The sequence below is a fragment of the Ambystoma mexicanum genome, chromosome 10, assembly GCF_040938575.1.
Source record: "Ambystoma mexicanum isolate Mex_15411 chromosome 10, UKY_AmexF1_1, whole genome shotgun sequence".
NCBI lineage: Eukaryota > Metazoa > Chordata > Amphibia > Caudata > Ambystomatidae > Ambystoma > Ambystoma mexicanum.
Window position 1 is genome coordinate 379,419,779 of NC_090932.1, and position 13,059 is coordinate 379,432,837.

Below are 13,059 nucleotides of genomic sequence, written 5' to 3' on the forward strand. Positions count from 1 at the left end.
GACCGAAGTGAATTCTGTATAGATGAGTCCTTAAGTACAGGATTCAAAGGGTACTATGTTCTTGTCAGTTGCACCTTCTTTCAGGCATTTTTTTTTTAAATCCTCAAGAAATGTTACTAAGGCAAACATGAGTCTTCGGTCGGATCCCTCAAACATCCGTCGCCACCATTCTGCAGCACACAGTGTCTGCAGTTTTGCAAATACACGGCCAAAAGTGTGAGTTCTCAGTGTGCGTATATTAGGACAAAAAAGAGTTAAGTGTTTCAGTGTTTCTTTGCAGGATTTACAGAAACGACAGAGTAACTCTATTTTCAGATTGTGTAGACCTCAACGTTCTTTAGTATCCATTAGGTTGAATCTGAACCTCAAATATGTGGACCTCGATGAGGGATCCGGAAACTGGGTCAAGTAAGCTTGAAGGATCCCTTGTGCTCTTGCCTCTCCTGGAACCTCGGCCATCATTCTAGTATTGCGTCTTTGTTCGCAAGTTAGATGCCAATCCCAACTCCACACTGTTTTCTTGGCTAGGTCAGGATTTTCTAACAGCGTAGATAGCTTGATGTCATACAGTTCCAGGATCTCAATGCAGTAATTCTGCCACATTGTTAAAGTAGTGCAAACAGATTCCTTTTTGGGTTTTAGTATCGCATATTGCAAGGCAGGTGTAGTTGCATTGGTTTTCCTGAGAAGGCATAATATATTCCAGCTCACTCTGGCATGCATAGATGTTAATCCCAATTCATATCTAATGCAGGCAGTTGACGTTCCACGAGGCAAATGTAGCACTCTTACCCAAAAAATATTTTCAAGCGTGTTCCAAAGCTCATAGGAGCAACCCAATGCATTTTCAGTTCCATAGGTTATCGCTGGAACCGCTTTTTGTTGATAAAAGACAGTCATGGGTTTTAACGGGAATTTCCCGTACTGCCTATTGATAATCGCTGCTTGACATGCCAGTTGTCGACATTTGGATGTCGCTAAATCAGCCCATGGAGCATCGTCTATGTTTGAGCTTATTCTCATGCCCAAGTATTTAGTGTCACATAAAGTGTTCATCTTCGTCTTTTCAAGAAACCAAACTTGTTTCTTCTGGTTTTTCTTCACAGTCCATAGATTTTGAAGTGTTAATGTCTCACATTTTTGTTTGTTAATCTGCAGACCATTTGGACGCACATATACTTCTAGGGCATCCAATTTACGCTGCAAGCCAATAGATGTCATGTCTAATAGTATGAGATCATCCGTGTAAACAAGCCAACTTACATGAGTGCCATTCATCTTCGGTGGAAAAGAGGAAACTTCGCTGAAGGCTTCTCCAACATCAGATAAGAACAAATTAAAGATAATGGCTGCCAGCGGACAGCCCTGTTTCACGCCCTTGAATGTTTCTATAGGCTTTGAAAGATTCCCCTGTCGATCCAGCCTGATCCTAATGTTTGTGTTGGAGTGCAGCTCTCTGATAGCTTCAGCAAGACTTGTGGGGCAATTCCATGCTCTTATTTTTTACCAGAGGATTCCCCGGTCAACGCTATCAAAAGCGTGAGAGAAGTCTATAAAAGCTAGAAGTATTTTTGTATTGAGTCTTACAGCATCCAACTTGAAGAGGTTCAGTATTAGGAGGTAAAGACCACACCCCACACCCTTCACAAACCCAGCCTGTTTGGGATCTATGTGGTTACTTTCACTCGCCCACCTCAGCAACATCTGTTGTAGTTGGGTTGCATAGATTTTGCCTATGACATCAAACAAGGCAATGGGTCTGTAATAACCTGGGTTTGCCCTATTGCCCTTCTTGAAGATCGGCACTACAACGGCCCTCTTCCAGGATGTTGGGGATGTTCGTTTGTCAGATATTCTTTGGAAGAGTGTCATGCAAAAGTCGGACCAAACCTCTGGATTGTGCTTGGTGGTGTAATTTGTAAGGCTGTCAGGGCCTGGAGCTCTAGATGCATTCGCTCTTTGAATTGCAGATAGAATGTCCTGACAGTCAAACTTTAAGTCCCATTTCGCCAATTTCAAAGATTAGAGGTCTTCTGTGCATCCCTCGGCGCTGAACATTTCAGTGTAAAAGGCAGTCCATGTTGCTTCAGAAATTTGGTTTGCCTGTAGAGAGTAATGCGGGGCAAATTGTTATTAATGATTCTCCAGAAGTCCGCTGAGTTTTTGTTCCATAATTTGGACATCATTTTCTCCGAATCGTTCTGTAGCATAATGGCTTTATAGGACTTACACCAATTTCTGAATGCTTGTTTGATTATTTTTTTCTTTAGGACAAACACAGAAGCATCTTTGCCCTCTGTGGAAAGCATTCGCAATTCCTGTCGCATCAGCCTTTTGCGCTGTTTCATCTGTAAATCAAAACTGTGTTTGTGAACACATTTATTGTGTTTTAGCCCTTGTTTGTGTTCAGTAAAGTCAGTCAATAAGTGACAGTATTCAACCTCATTGTGTGCTTGATTTAAGTTGATCACAATTTTGTTTACTTCTGCGTCAGCAAGTTCAAGGCGCATTCTGCTGGAGCGAACAGACATGCCGTGAGGCCAAGCTGGAAAGGGTGTCGCACCTGATGCATTTAGGCTCAATATCACCATGTCGTGGTCACTATGGGTCATTAGTTTAACCTCAAACCAAAGTGCTCATATTTGTACCGCATCTGACACAAAGATGTAATCCAAGACAGAGTGTTGGTTCATTCTTCTCCATGTTGGGTTGGCAGGGATGTTGCCTGTCACGTTGCCATTCAGCATCGATATACTTCTCGCTTCCATTTCCTGGCACCATTGGAGGCCGCTTCTTTACAGACTAAGGTTACTGCTTCCCCACTTTTCTTGTTTTCCAGATAGCCATGTTTCCTGTAAGCAAACCAAATCCATGTCTTGCAGCCAAGGTGTATGAAAAAGGTGACTAAATCCTCTTTTGTTCCACGAACCCAGTTTTATTAGGGTTCATTTGTTCAACGCCTCACATTATAGAGATGATTTATCATTTAGTGCAATAACGATCCAAGCCCAGTAGTTCGTCGCGTTTGATTTGTCTGAGTCGGCATCAGAGATGCTTGACAAAGATGATGATCCATTAATGGTTATTTGTATTTGATCACCATGTCTAGAAGGTGGGTCCTCCTTCTTGATGGCAGGGTAAACTTCCATCTGCGCTTGTTTGGAATCATCAGTTCGGCTGGACAGTTCAGTGATAGGACTGTTGCGTACTAGGTTTGAAACAGGCGGCTGTGAGTCGAACTTCTCTTCCAGGCACCTGTCAATGCTCTAATAAATGTCAAACCCGAGAAATAGCAGAACCGGATTTGCTTCTAAAATAGTTTCAAAATTGTTTTGGAATTCATGTGCAGAGTCACTTTGTCATCTCTTTTGTTGTCACAAAATTCAACGATTCTCAGATCATCGGATACAATTGTTCGTAGGCTTGGAATTAGTTGGAACAAACGCAGCACGTTATGACGATTTAGTATCAGGTTGTCTGCATTATCTATTCTTTCTAAAGTCACTTTATAGAGGGCTGGCATCTCTTTTTTGTCCGTTGATGACGTCACAACATTCTTCACTGATCGCGAGGGGCTTTTCATGTTGCAGTTTAATGTCATCTTGGAGGTTCTTACAGGAGACTGCATTTTAGCTAGCGTCAAGTCTGCATGCTTTCTTGAGTTAGTTATAGGTTGGACATTCTTTCTACTGTTCGGGTCGTTGCAAGATGTCGATAGCAGCATTCCCGTTGATTTTTCCATAGAGTTTGTCGTTGTGCAAGACTTAGTTAGCTGCTTCCGTTTTTCCTCCATTGTTAGAAATTTAGGGGAACTTGGCCCTTCATTTATTGTAGTGGTGACCACGTTTTTGACCAACGTACATATGCAATGGTTATTAAAGGTTTTCGCTGCATCCGGAAGGACGGTTCCATTTAGTGATGCAGACTCGCCTTCCACCGTTTCGCTCTTCATTTTCTCCGCCACCAAAGTCTCTTTAATCTCTATTCGTTCCTCGTCATCGTATGTAGATACATTTATTAAATCGATCCACTCTTCCCCCACCACTTCTTCTGCATCGACGTTGTGCACAAGTGTTTTTGGGTCTGTTGACACTTGTGCTTGTCCTTTCCAGTTATTTGTGTTGACTGTTACGTTTACAGTTTTTAAGTTTCGTAGAAATTTTCTCTAATTGTTTGCCTGCCTCGATTTTTTCAGTGGTTGTTTTTTTGTTTTTTTCGTCATCACGCTATTAGGAACAGGATTCACTGAGATAGAGCGCTCTTAAAGATGTCAAATAAATAACGGTGCTCTGTACCAGCCTTGGGCAGTACTTGTGACTGACAAGTTGCGGTCATGGACGTAACCATTAGGTCCGGTGACAAGGTACATGCTGCCGGTTTAGGTGCACCCACAATGTTCATGGGTTCCTGCCTGTCATCAAGAGGTTGAGGGCCTACCTCACTGTTCATTGAAGATGAAGCTATCTGGGGGTTAGAGAGCGCCAGATTGAAGGTCTCCAGACTGATCAGTGAACGAACTAGCTTCAGTATGGTTGAGCAGGCCTTCTCTTGACGAGGATTTTCTTTCCCGTTCGCCCACTTTCCTTGTCTGCTGTTCTCTGCTCACATTGCAATCGTGATAGGATTCTAGAACGCTAAAGGCATCGGTCGTTTTAGGGAATTTTTGGAAAATATGACGTGGGCTTTCATGTGTATGCAGATGATACTCAGATCTACCTTAGAGTTAGCAATACAGGGGAGTCCCTCCATAACGTGATTGAATGAAGTGGGACTATGGATGACCCACAGTTGTCTTCAATTTAACCAAAGTAAAACCGAGGAGATTCTGTTTGGACCTAAACACCTGCTACCGGATGAAACAAGATGCCCTCCATTCCTCTGCTTTATGAGGTCAAGGCTCACATTTCCCTCTAACATTTAGAATCTTGGTGTATCTGGCAATCAAATCTTGGCAGTGGAAATCAAGTTGGAGCCAGGGTGTAATCTGTTTTTTATTCTCTGGGCCTTTTGCACCCTGCCCTCCTATTCATTCCACATATAGACCACACTACTGTGTTGGGGGCATTAATGAACTCATGAGTTGATTATGGTAATAGTTTTTTGGCAGTCTTTCCAAAGACACAATTGACCAGGCTACAGAGAGATCAGAATGCGCATGTTGGTCTCGTTTATAAAGTACTGAAATCTGCTGCAATCTCATCTCTGCATAGATCTCTCCTTTGGCTTTCTGTCAGGGAGATAATTGATTTTAAAAGGTTATGTCTGGCCTTCAGGTGCTTACACAACATGGCACCTAAATACCTTGCATATAGACTGACATGGAATGCTCCCAACCGATCACTCCACTCCTCAGATAAGCTTTAGTTGGTTATTCTTCCCTCGAGATGTGTTTTCAGAGGGGACAGATGCTTAACAGTCTACAGTTCTAGACTGTGGAACTCCCTTCCATGGGAAGTTTGGAGCATTGTACGCTTACTACAATTCCGGAAAACCTTCAAAACATGCTTGTTCCAATGATCGGTGTGGATATAGAGGTTTCCTAGAAAAGCAGTCAAATTACTTTGGTCACACATGTATATCCCTATAATATCTGAAGCCAGATGCAGTTTAGTCAAAAGTGCCCAATGTAACCTAATAGGCATCTCTGCTCTGCCACTCACCTGTGTAGTGTTCTCCCAGCAATGAGGCATGTTAGGGTGGATAATACCTTTAGTGCTTCTGACTGGTTTTGCCACATATTATATTCTTTTTCAATCAGGTACTCTATTAAACAATACAGAGTTATGATGCCATATGTGTGTAACAATTTGAATACAGAAATTATTTCAAGTTCATATTTATTCAAAAATGTCACCACAGCACATAGTCACCTATTACCTGAGAAGCGAACTGACCACCCCCCACCCCCGCTGACCCCCTGCCGCTCAGGTTCTATTGGTTTGAGCGCTAGCACACAACTCCCACCCTCCTCCCTAGACGGTCAATGTGCATTAAACTAACGCTGCTGATCCTCATGCTGCTTGTGCAGTGACAATAAGCAGATATCACCTTCCAACGCTGTCAATCTCCTCCTTCAATTTTCAAAACAAACACCAGGCACACTTTATGCAAGAGGGCCATAATTCATAATTTATGTTATCATTTCTTTTGCAGTTTTTATTTTTCTCAGAATTCAATAGGGAGGGGCTGCTCTTTCTCATTCCAATTGGTGGTTCTCTGAACTTTAGGGAAGTCTATTTCTAAAAGGTGGCAAGCCTGAGGTAGCAGAGATGGGTGCTGAAATCCAAACATTGCCAGTCGCTGACAAACCCCTTTTTGTAGCATCATAATAGCATGGTTGATATATAGTACAGATACGTTCACCATACCCTTATTATGACAGAGTAATACAATCGCATCTAGCTTGTTATTATAATGGGCGTGTTCTGTAAATCAGATGGTACACGAGACACTAGTTGACAGATCTGCACTGCCCAAGTTAACCACGCCAAATATTCTTCTTGGGCATATCTTGCAACTCACTCAGAGCATCCATTCTCTTCGCCCAAGTACCTTCCTTGCTGCTTGCCTGTTGTGCATTCTTCATGCAAGGCCCAATCCTGCCTCTGGACCCAACAAATATTCACTCCTATCTACCCTGTGGCCCTTCCCTACCATGAGGCCCATCATGCCTCCGTGGACCATCCCTCTCACGAGGTCCATACCTGTCTCTGGGATAATCCCATTTCAGGTTTACTTTATTATGAGTCCCAGCCCTGCTCTCAGAGCCGTACCCACTCCGAGGCCCATCCCTATTGCAATACCTATCCTCATCTGAAGTTCATCCTTGCTACCAGTTCCATTACCGTTCAAGGCACACCCTTGCTCTCTGGCCCATTCCCACTCTGATGCCCCACCCAAACTCATGGGCCGACCCTCAACACTAGGCCCAACTTTGCAACCCAGAAATAGGAATCTACAAAATGGTGCTTCATCTGAAACGTCCCACTGAATTGCATTCTCACTATTTTGCTATTTTGGAAAATCACAATAAAAAATGTGTATGTTGTCAGTTCTCTTTCCTGTAACTGGGATTCATAAGGCACAACTCTGCCATATACATTATCTTCTGGAGCTGTAGGAGATCTGAAAGAGGGTGGGGGTGAGGGGGGTGTACAGTGGGTTAGAGGAGAGAAGGGGAAATGCAAGATAATGTTGCTGCTTAATCGATTTCTTTTGTTTGATGTTTGTAGGGAGTGATGTTAAATTGCTACGGGTGAGTAGCATAGTTGATCAGCTTATGGAGTGCTTGGGTGTGATGAAAATGCTAGTGTTGGGGCAAACCAGTAATTCCATTGGTATCCAATTAATTTAAGATGCTATGCAACAGAATACAGTGGGGCAACAATTATACCCGTACAGCAGTACCCCTCCTCTGTATCCTAACCCCAGCTGTATAACTGTTTTGTTGTTACCTCTGAAAAGCGCTCTGTTACGCAACTGCACTGCTGTATACCTTGGTAAAGCGCTGTGTTGCTTCTCAAAGCTAGGTCTGTGCTCATTAAATACCATAATAATACTACTATTTAAACTAGAGAAATAATTCAAGTATGACAGACAATTCATACAGTGGGGCAATGATTACACTGGGGAGCAATGCATACATTGCAACAATGATCTAGTGCAAACAATTCAAACAGTGGGGCAACAGTTAAACTAGAATTGTATTGTGAGAGTGTCCATAGTTAGGAGAGTGTGTGTGCATATATGCAATGTGCAAATGTATAAGTGAACATGTGCCACTGTTCATGTATGTATGAGTGTACAAAGATATGAGTGTGCAAACATATAAGTGCACACATATTTGAGTGAACGTGGGTGAGTGTGCACATGACTGAGTGTGCCCATCTGAGGATGTGCACATTTGTAAATGTGCCCATGTGCAATTGTTTAATTGTCTGAGTGTGTAAATATAAGATTGCACAAAAGTGTGAGTGCAATTGTACAAGTTTGCATGTGCAAGTGTACAGATGCTACAGTGTACCAGTCTGCAGATGTCTGAGTGTAAATGGGAAACTGTTCAAGTGTGTGCGTGTACATATTTGTGAGTGTGCACATGTTTGAGTTTGAGAGAGTGCACATTTGTTGGTGCTCATGTGTGAGAATGTGAGTCTGTATATTTGCAATTGTGCCCAAATGCAAATGTGTAACTGTGTTCAGTGTGTAATTATGAAAGTGTACCAGTGTGCAAATGTGAGAGTGTGCAAATGTGAGAGTGTGACCATGTGTGTGTTTGTGAACAAGCAAATGTGCATGGTGTGTATGCTTTATTGTGCAACTGTGCAGATGTGAGAGTGTTTATCTGTCTGTATGCAATTTGTGCTTGTATGAGCATGCACATGTGCATGGTGTAGGTGTGAGTTTCAATACAAATGTACAAATGGGAAAGTGGGAAAATGTGCTAGAATTTTAATGAGTAAATACTTGAATGTGCACTTGTGTAAGTGAGCTAATATGCAATTTTTTAAATGCACACAATGTGGATTCTCCGATGTTTTAGCGTGCACGTGCAAACTGTAAAAACAGGCTATTGTAAAAGTTTGCAAGTTTGAGTGTGCAAATGCGGGACTGTGCGTGTGTGTGTGTGTGTGTGTGTGTGTGTGTGTGTGTGTGTGTGTGTGCAAAACTGTGAGGGCACACGTGAGAGAGTGCAAATGTGTGAATGTTCATATACATGAGTGTCCATATGTGCAACTGTGCATAAGATTTGGGGTGTGCAAATGTGTGAGTGTACATCTCAGTGTGTGTATGTGTGATTTTGCATATCTTTGAGTGTACACATGTCCAAATATGTCAGTGTGCAAGTGCATTTGTGCATGTGTGCACATATGTGAGGGTGCACATGCATGGGTATGTATGTACGTTTGTAGATGATTGATTTAAAGCAAACTGGACTAGAAAGCAACACAACCCAGTACACAAAAGGGGGTGGGACATAGTGGTGGTGACTGTCTTGTCTGTCTATGGTCCTCATTTGTCAGTGAAGTGTTCTTTGAAGAGCAAGGTCTCCAGATATTTTCTGAATCATAAGAGGGAGGAGCCATCCTGATTTTAGGAATGTGGTTGCTCCAAAGGGTGGGAGCACAGCTGCACATTGCTAGTTTTCTGGTCATCTCCATATTGCATTTGCCTGGATTCCAGTATGGCGGTATCTTGGATCCTCGTGTTGTGCTGACTTCCTGAGAGGGTGATCTTTTCAGCTAAGCATGATGGCAAGATAGAATTTATAGCTTTGTAGGTGATGCAGGCTGTCTTGAAGGTGATTCAAGCTTGTAGGTGCAACCAGAGTGGCATCTTGAGAGGGAGGAAAGGGGCTCACATTTCATCAGCCTGAGATGAGGTGTATTGCAGTATGCTGCGCCCAAAGTAGTGATTGGGTCACCTGCCAAGAGGGTGTTGCCACCATCCAGGTGAGAGAGCACTAGAGCCTGGATGATGGATCTAAAGTCAAAGTAGGAGGTGGGAATGTAGGGGTGAGTGTCTGGTACCACACTTTTTTTGCCTTCTTGGTGATGTGTGATTTGACAGAGAGGGCAAAATCGATAGTGAAACTGAGGGGCTTTGATCTAGGTGCATCTTGTGGTCAAGATCCATCTGTGTCAGCAAGTTTGGAACTTTGATGCACTTGGTTGGGTTATCCAAAAATGATCAACTCAGTTTTGTATGCTAGGCACTTGACATGCAGGGTTGAATGCTGAAGAGGCAGTGTTTTAATTGGTGACTGTACTTGAGGAAGTTGAACTTCAGGTATAGTTGTGTGTCATCACAATAATGGTGAATTTTGATGTTGAATTAGGCCAAAAGTGCCCCAGTTGCTCCATGTATAGCCTGAAGATGTCAGGGGAGAGGGTGTAGCCTTGTGGGACTCTAGAGGTCATCAAGCATTGTTCGGATCTGCAGGTGCCCATCTGGACAAGCTGTTGTGTGCTGGTGAGGTCAGAGTCAAAACATCCAATGACTGTGGCAATACCATGCACGACGACATGGTGTTGAGTAAAGATTTTTTGTCAACCATGTGGAATGCAGCAGAGAGGTTAGGTAGAATAAGGAGGCATGGGTTGCTTTTATCCTTGATTAAAATTACCTCATCAATGACCTGGATGGTGACAGTCTCTGTGAGTCACCTTCGCCCGAAGACAGAACGGTATTCTTGAAGAAGGTGTGTAGGGTGATCTTCTTGTATATTTGGAGCATGACAGTCTTCCTAAAGATTTTACTAATGAAGCGGAGGTGTGTTTCGGGGGTGGTAGTTTGCTAGGCTGCCTAGGTTGAGTGTCAACTTATTTAGTAGGTTTATGATCTGGGCAGCTTTCCCTGTAACTGACAAGATTCCTTGCATGAGTAAGTTGTGATGCTAATGGTTTGGCGAAGAGGAGAGAGAGTCTTTCCTGTGATGTTCTTCAGGATGGAGGATGGTATGATGTTCTCCATGTACAAGGTGTCCTTGAATAATTCAAGGATATGTGTTAATTGTTTCAGTGTTAGGGTCTTTTATTTTGACTATCTTGGGGCAGGTCATAATGATATGGCAGAGGTATATTTGGTGCGTAAGGACATGTTGATTGGATTGAATTTGGTCATTTCAGGGCTAGGGGACTGATGCAGTTTTTGATGACCTTGAAGAGAGCTCAGCTCTTGAAAGAGGCTTCTGGTATAGATGCTGTGTAATAATGTGTTTTGGTTGAGTGGTGATGTCCGGTGGGCTGAGTTGAGGATTTTCAAGGAGGTAGGGTCATCTTTTAGCTTGTTTTTCCTCCAGAACCTTTGTTGATTGCAGATGGCAAGCTAACTGTTGGTGAGTTACTGTGTGTACCTGGGTGCAGATGGCTTGGATAATTTGATTTATAGTTGGAATGGTGCATGGATGTTGATGCAGTCAGTTAGAGTGCAGCTAAGCTGATTCAGAAGGATATTGATATTGGATGGAGTATCGAAGCCAGGTTATTGAGGTTTTCTTGTAGAGTTTAAAAGGGGATGATTTTGAATGAACAATGAGGTTGTTGGCTTCAGCTGCCCTGGGTTTGAGTACTGGAGCTTGAAAGGTCTGGGTGCCTTGTCAGCCCAGTTGAGCTGCATGGGTGTGAGGGAGTTGATGTCTGGGAGTGAACTGAATAAAAGGTTGAGAGTGCTGTCTTTGAGGACCAGTAATGTGTTGTGTGATGTGGACTGTGTCTAGGAGACCCAGGAGAGCTTTGTTGGTTTTCTTGGTTGCTAGCATTCCTGGCTGATTGACATCTTCTAGAAGACATTTATAGAATGGTTGATAGCTGATTCAGTGATGAGATTGGTGATTTCATCCAAGAACACTGTGTTATTCTGTAGTGCATGATAGTTCAGGTAGAAAGCAATAGTTGTGGTGTGGGAGAGCAGAAAGTGTTATGTCAGCTCAGTGGATTTGAGGGATGGGGGATCCAGGAGTGTGCAGTGTATGACCATGATACCCCCGCCAGATTTCTCTGTTGGCTGACATGCTGGATGCTGTAGTTGGTAGGGACAAGGACAATCAGGTTGTAGAAGGAGGTGAGTGTAAACCATGTTTTTGTTTTGAAGAGTGCATCAAAGTAGTTGTGGTGATATCAGCAATGTCTGCCATGTGAAGTACAGTGGAAGTACAGTGGAGCGAACGTTGATTATCATGAGTTTGCTTGTGGGTTTGAATGAAGTAGGTTGGGTGGTAGTGGGGGAATACTGATGAGGCCGAATGAGTTAGAGTTTGTATGGTGCTTGATGCATAATGAGATTCGGAGTGGTGATGGGATGCAGTGTATAAGTGTTGAGGCACGTGGTGTAAGAGTCATCTAGGGTGATTTGTGCAGGGGCATCTCTTTACCCAGACACTGACACCTTTGTGGGGGACATAGGACTAAAGGGGTATGTGAATCCGAATGCCCAGTTAATGGCTAGCATGAAATATGACCCCATCTTTATTCACATCTCCTTGTGGAAAACAACAGAAGAATGGACAGACACTCCTCCTGGAGGCAAGTCAAAAAAGTCACCAACCAAGGAAAAGTATCTGTGCAGCCCATGGAGTTGAAGAGAGCTGCAATAGATGCCTGGTGAGAGAGAATGCCAGACATGGTATCATATTTGGCAATCCGTACGAGGAAAGTGCCAAGAGAAGGTCCCACAAGTGAGTTGACAAAGCCCTGGAGTGCAGAAGGCAGAACAAGCATGGGATACAAAGTTAGAGCTCGGACCTCCACAGCAAGCAAGCAGAAGTGTAGGGAAGACTGTGGTTGAATCAGAGTCTAGTGGACGATTCGCCCCAATGGCTGTGTGGCATGTGGAGTCCAGCAAGAACTGTGCCTCCATGTGAGGACCTCTGGACAACCCCTGGTACGCAAGTTCTCCAGGCAAACAGCAGGAAAGCAGCAACATGAGAAAGAGGCAGAGAAGCCCTGAGATACGGGTGAATCCATTCAGCCCCAGTGCTTGGAGAAAGACTAAGAGAGGCCCCAAAGGGGTAGAATACCAAGAAGCCCCAGAGTGGCAAGAAAGTGAGAGAAAATTCCCAGAGTGGAGAGACTAGTGAGACGCTTGAGACTGGGGAGGAAGTGAGAGAAGGATTGGATTGGAGCAGAATGGTTGATTTGCTACACAAGGAGCGTGGACCAGCAGATATGTGGAGCTTAGCCAAGAGGTACGCTGGTGTGCTACTCGTGACTGCTTTGTAGTAGATACATGCAGTCTTGAATAGGACATTTGGAGCCATGCAGTTTGGGCCGTCTTAGCTATGTGTTTCTGGAAGGACAGGCCTCTGTCAATGGTGAAGCCTAAGGAATTTGCTTAATCTGAGAGTTGCAGATCAAATACTTCTAGGTGAATATCATTGAGCTATTTTTGTATTTATTTATTTATATTGCGCACCTGCCCTCTCGCATCTGGCTGCATTTTTTCGGTTACATTAGTGCAAGGCTACAGTTACAGAGTACATACATATAGCAAAAAGCAACAATATATACATTGAGAGGTAAGGATCAGGTAAACAGATTCCATAAGCAGAAAAGTACATGAGCA